This window comes from Dermacentor silvarum, chromosome 11 (genome assembly GCF_013339745.2).
Source record: "Dermacentor silvarum isolate Dsil-2018 chromosome 11, BIME_Dsil_1.4, whole genome shotgun sequence".
Lineage (NCBI taxonomy): Eukaryota > Metazoa > Arthropoda > Arachnida > Ixodida > Ixodidae > Dermacentor > Dermacentor silvarum.
Window position 1 is genome coordinate 49,416,018 of NC_051164.1, and position 6,448 is coordinate 49,422,465.

The 6,448-nt window shown below is 44.9% G+C and overlaps 1 non-coding gene across 1 annotated transcript; it reads left to right on the top strand.

Moving 5' to 3' along the window:
• The first annotated feature begins 4,606 nt into the window (after positions 1-4,606).
• Positions 4,607-4,678, top strand: Trnat-cgu (transfer RNA threonine (anticodon CGU)). Its single transcript has one exon. It is a non-coding gene; the product is annotated as a tRNA-Thr (tRNA).
• Positions 4,679-6,448: the final 1,770 nt, after the last annotated feature.

Consider the following 6,448-nt stretch of genomic DNA (forward strand, 5'->3'; position numbering starts at 1 on the left):
TATAATATAATATTATATATATATATATATATATATATATATATAGCGTAGCAAAAGCGTAGCAAAATACGTGGCTTCCTGTCCGATCTGCCAACGCCGCAAACGACTGACCCTCACTTCCGGCTGGACTGCTACAACCTGTCCCGTGTCCTGAAGCTCTTTCGCGAGTCGTTGGTATCGACCGACTACCCTTATCGGCTGGCGATAAACGATGGATTGTCACAGCTGTAGACCACTTGACGCGGTACGCTGAAACAGCCGCACTACCTTCCGGTTCCGCAACGGAAGTTGCATCCTTTATTTTGGAAGCCATCTTTTCACGACACGGAGTCCGACGTATCCTTTTGAGTGACCGCGGCAGGACCTTTCTGTCTCAACTTCTCGACGATGTTCTCCGTGTGTCCAATACCATCCATAAAACGACTTTCAGCTACCGCCCTCAAACTAATGGCCTCACAGAGCGCTTTCTCGTACGCTGTCCGACATGATTTCAATGTACATCAGCCCTGACCACACCAAATGGGATGCTATTCTCCCATTCGTCACCTTCGCTTACAACACGGCCGTCCAACGCACAACAGGGTACTCGCCCTTTTTCCTTGTGTATGGTCGTCAACCGATCACTGTCCTCGACGTCTCTTTCTTTGGCGTCCCCGTGCCCTCGTCTACATCAATGTGTGAGCAATTTGTTTCGCGCATTGCCCAGTGTCGCCAACACGCCCACCTCAACGCCGACGCCGGTCAACAAGACCGCAAAACTCGCTATGATGCATCCCACCGTGTCGTTTCCTTCCAGCCTGGAGACGAAGTGTTGCTGTGGACTCCAGTTCGCGTTCCTGGCTTATGGATGGATGGATGTAAAACTTTAATGAAAGTCCTGAGGTACGCGACTCAGCGCGCAGCGGGCCGCTCACACGTTGGGACAGTCAGGCCATGCCCGACCGCCTGGCTTATGCGAGAAATATCAGTCCCGTTTTGTCGGGCCCTACACTGTTCAGGAACAGACTTCGCCAGTTAATTATCGTGTCACTCCCGTTGTTACGCCTTTGGACGGCCGCTGCCGTACCACAGAGATTGTGCATGTTTCACGTTTAAAGAATTTCATACAGCGTTCGCCGCCATAGCCAGCGGCCAGGTTGGCCGCTTCCATGCGCGGGGGTAATTTGGTTTGGTTTGGTGCCTATAGAAATAGCACAACCCACTACGGGGGATTGGCCATGAATCGGGCGGCAGTGGGAAGAAAAATGATGGATACTTAAATGGGTTTTCTTACTTAAGAATGAGATAATAAATGAATTCTAGTCATTAATTAATAATTTTCATGCTATAGCATCTTAAAATTTGAAGCAAAGAGTTTTGTTGTTTTGGTGTGAAAAAAATTAGCATGGCAGTATCCTTGTTTCCATTACAAAATTAAATATGGCATCACATACGTTCCTGTTACAGTGTCCTAGTGCCGACGCCCCAGAGATAGAATGATAGGTAGCGTAATGGTCAATCCAAGTTGGCGGAGGGGACCTTCTAGAAGTCGTTTTCTATGCATGGTGAACCTACGACACTCTATAAAGAAATGATCCATAGTTTCGGGTTCATTGCAATAAAAACATTGAGGGGAAGGTGCCAAAGCAGACCTATGGGAATAGAAATTAAGCCTTGGTATTCGGCAACGCATTCTAGTAAATGAAACTTCAAATTTTCTTGTTGAACACCATCTGCTGTGCCAAGGAAATTTAAGGTGCTGAAAATCGGTGTTATTGAGTACACATGATTTGGCATGTTCTTCTTGGACGGAAAATTTTTTAAATCTCGCAGAAGTGACGTATGCCGAAGGTCTTAGGATCCTCAGTACCGGGCCCTTAAGAGATGCCGCTGCTAGTGCGTCTGCATGATTCGTTTAAAGTGAGCCCCACGTGCCCTGGCACCCATACCAGATGGATAAGGCGTAAATGTTGGGGCATGGATGAACGAAATTCTCGGAGAATGACAGATGAATTGGGCACTGATAAAGCGGAGCAAACAGACAAGGAGTCGGTTAAGATTACGGCTGAAGTAATAGATGTAGGAAGTTTTCGTAGAGCTAGGATGATCGCCAATAACTCCGCCTGAAATATTGGCGTAAAGTCGGGTAGTCGAAGGGAGAAAGACCAATTTAATGATGCCGAAAAAATTCCCACTCCTGCCTTCTCTTCACTGACAGAAGCATCTGTGGCTATTACTGTATTTATTTGGAGGTTCTCGAGGTGGTCATCTAACAAACCTTTTAGGTGTCGAATAGGCAGGAGTTTAGCGTTATTAGGAAATATATAATCGAATTCAATGCTTACTGTCGCAGTAGGTAAATTTTGAAAAGCCACATCACGGATTGATATTTGTAATGGCTCTAATAGTTTCTGCACAAAAACTACCTGGGGACAATGCAGTCTGGACCATTGATTCTCAAAGAATGCAGTCGGTTCTCTAATAAACATATAGAAGGAGCGTCTCTGCGGAGAATCATATATGTTTAGTAATGTTTGGACTGTCAGTATACGAAATCGAGATTGAAGAGAAGGCAGGTGAGTTTCATGATAAAGAATATTATTCGATCGCTACATATTTTGGAAGGCCGAGACATAGACGCAGTGATTCGCGTTCTAAAAGAACCAGAGGGCGGAATTTATAAGTAGGACCTCCAGAAAATAACACGCATCCAAACTCTAGAATGGGGCGGACATACATACAATAAATCATCAGCAAGGTCTCCCTGTGCCATAGAGTTTCTAAATAAAAATATGAAACTCTATGCCCTGTGCATTCCAAAACAATTGCTGCTGACTCTTCGTAATAAACCAACAGCGCGTGCTCCTTTAGATGCGATGTATGCGATGTGTGTCTTGCAATTAAGCTTTTCTGTGTAAATCATTCCCAGATATTTTAAAGATTGCGCCTGTGGAATAATCTACTGGCCATACGACAGTGTTATTCGGCAGGGGTAATTGTGTGAGCATTACATTACCCCTTCATCTTCTTCATCTGTATATATTCATCATCATGGCCAGCGTCATTCTCTTCAGCGCGCGGCCTGCATACTAAACCACCGACGTTCAACAGCTGTCTCGCAAGATATACATGTATATATACAGGGTGTTTCAGCGACCAATTTCAACATTTATTTAAGGTTGCCTGTGGCAGATAGTCGAATTTTAGTTAATGAGCTGGTCTACTCAAAGAGGCAGACATGCACCAAAAATGGAAATGCATCACCGACTAATCAACAAAAATTCACTAATTAAGTTTTTAACTGATTACCTGATGGCCCACATTGCAATTTACAAATTGTAGCCGTGGAGTTTGCAAGGCGTATCCACTTGCAATTAATTCTCATTATCACACCAGTTTCGAGATATTAATTCCCGAACTTTGCGGAGAAATGCATTGGCGTTCCAGTTACTTTCTGAAACAAAGCGTCGCTTTATGCATTGAAGCACAAAATTATATATATATATATATATATATATATGAAGGAGACGAAAGGCGCCCGATATTTATTATTCGTATCATAAGAAGCCAACAAACATAGACACCAAGGCCCGCATAGGGGCACTTACGTGTACTTACTAATTGAAATAAATAAGTGATATATTAATGCAAATTAAAGTGGATAAAAAAACAACTTGCCGCCGATAGGGAACTATCCCACGTCTAATTTTCCCCCTATGTTGTCCTTGGTGTCTATGTTTGTTGGCTTCTAATGATATGATTATATATACAAAAAAATTAAAGGAAGTGCAGACACAGTACAAATGCAAAAACATTTAATTTCGACGTGTCGGTCGTTTCTCCTATTTACGTTGAGTTTGACATGAGTCAATGTACGTGTTGGTACGCATAACATCACTAGATGTACACGTGCTTGTAGTCATAGACTAGGTACCGTTTCTTTTTTCTTCGCAACAGAGAAACTGTATAAATTGAGCTCTGTACTGGCAATCGCCCTCGTGATGAAGGCCGGACCCCGGCCGAAACGTCGAAATTGAATGTGTTTGCTTTTATACGTGCGCCTGCACTTTTTTCAATTTATTAAACACCGCATCCGAAGAAATAGTTCCTTCACATTATATATATATATATATATATATATATATATATATATATATATATATATATATATATATATATATATATATATATATATATGAGACGAAAGGGAACCGAGGGGCCCGATGTTTATTAATCATATTATAAGAAGCCAACAAACAGTGACACCAAGGACAACATAGGGGAAAAATTAGTAATTAAAGTATTTTCCCCTATGTTGTCCTTGGTGTCACTGTTTGCTGGCTTCTTATAATATGATTAATAAAAATCGGGCCCCTCGGTTCCCTTTCTTCTCGTTCATTACATAACGAGGGCTCGAATCAAGCAACATTGATGCCTTCAGGTAGCATATGTGGGTTTATTGACCAGTTGCCTTCACCCAAAAAGATCACGTACTCATGACGCCTGCGGCAGAAAGGATGTTCCACATCCGCCACCTAGGTTTGTGAGTGGTGGCACTGGCTAACACTCCCAGGGTTAATACTAGTTGTAAGACATGAATACCCCAGAAAGTGGACGGGAAAACGGCGCCGCGGTAGCTCAATGGTGAGAGCATCGCACGCGTAATGCGAAGACGTGGGTTCGTTCCCCACCTGCGGCCAGTTCTTTTTTTCATCCATATTCATTTTCATTAATTTATCATTTCTTTGATTCAGGTTAATAAGTACAAGCATTTCCCCCTATGTTGTCCTTGGTGTCACTTATATATATATATATATATATATACACTAAATGGGACGGCGTGTCATTTCAGTAAGCGGGATATATAAGGGCAAAAAGCGTTTCTCTTATAGCATGGTATCTCAGCGGAACGAGATTAAGACTGAAGCAACCATCGTTTCGGTGATGGCTGAACCACCAAGCCTGCCGGTCGTATATATACTTAAAGTCCCTATACAAGTACCGCCATCTACTCTTTCCTGCGCCGCCTCCTCTCCTAAAGCGCTTGCTTTTTTCTTTACTTTTTGCTTGCGAAAGCCAAGTCGACGGTGGCGCACCTAGAAAGTCTACGTTGAAGCTTTCAGGCCGGGCGCGCGCCGCCGCCGCCGCCGCCGGCGACTGCGGCTGCGCAGAGGACTTTCAACATGGCTCTGAGGCGGAAAAAAAGAAAATATAAAGAAGTGAAAAGCGCGCGCTATCATCGTCCAATCGGAGATACAGGAGAGAGAGAAGCGGCGTTGATCAAAGGATGGCGGTACTTTTCTTATATAGGGACTTTATATATACTGGTGCTAGAGCTCCCTCTAGTATTTCCTGCAGGAAGCTGTGATGTGTCCTATGCAACAGCGCATGTAACGCCGCCCACTATGTTACGTCGACCGCCATCTTAGTGGACCACGACGCGCGCAAAGAACGGTCGGGGCGCAGTCGCGATTAAATTTCCTGAGATCGCTTATACCCCAGCCGCATACTAACGTGCGACGACTAGGGCGAGAAGGCGAGCCGTATCGCACGAGCACGTACCAAACAAGAGATAGAGAGAGAGGGGCGGGTGAAAGTATACAGGAGAGGAGAAGGTGAAACACGTCGCCGTCGCAGTAACGAAGCGATCCTACCTAAGCCGGTTCGCTTCGTTCCTGCCTCAGCGACGTCTTCTCCTCTCTCCTAACTACCCCCCCCCCCCCCCCCCTCTGACGCTGAGCCGTGCTCCCTGAAGTGCCGCAGAAAGTGCTCTTTCCCTTCCTCATACAGAAGGACTGCCTACAAACACGGTCGCGATTTAATCACAGGGCCGAGCGTCTGGGGAGAAATGACCGCGTGAGACAGTTGTCGGGGCAGGCACCGCGGACAGGAGACCGGATGAACGTTACAGCACCAGCGGGTGAGCGCCACGCATTCGGCCTTTTCACAAAGCCGTCACCGTCAGACATAACGTTTAAAAGAAAATACAGCGTGCATGTGACCGGCGATCCTTAGTATATCGGTGTCATGACTAACCGGTATTGACGCTGTACTGCTGCTTCTCTACATCGCGGAAAACAGACGCCCGTGCTACTTTCTTTGTTTCCTTCCGGCCTGTTTGTTGTTTTCTACGTACGTCGGAGATAAACATCTCTGTCGACCTTATGGGAACAACGGTAAGTTACCTAAAACAAAACATGAAGGTTTGGCAGGGTCGTGTTGGAAGTATCAATTACGCTTCATACGGCTGTAATTTGTATTTTATTTGATTCGCCTTAAAGCGATTTTGTGTGTTTGTGTGTATGTGTCAAAGAATGACCAGCCGCAGCTTCTACAGATATATCCCGTTCGACGCATATAAGTTACGTACAAATTATTCGGCACTACAAGATTCCCTTCTCTCCTGTCCAATTTTGTCGACTCGGGCGGTTTCGAAATCTTGAGGAGGGCGTGCCGATCGACAGCGTCA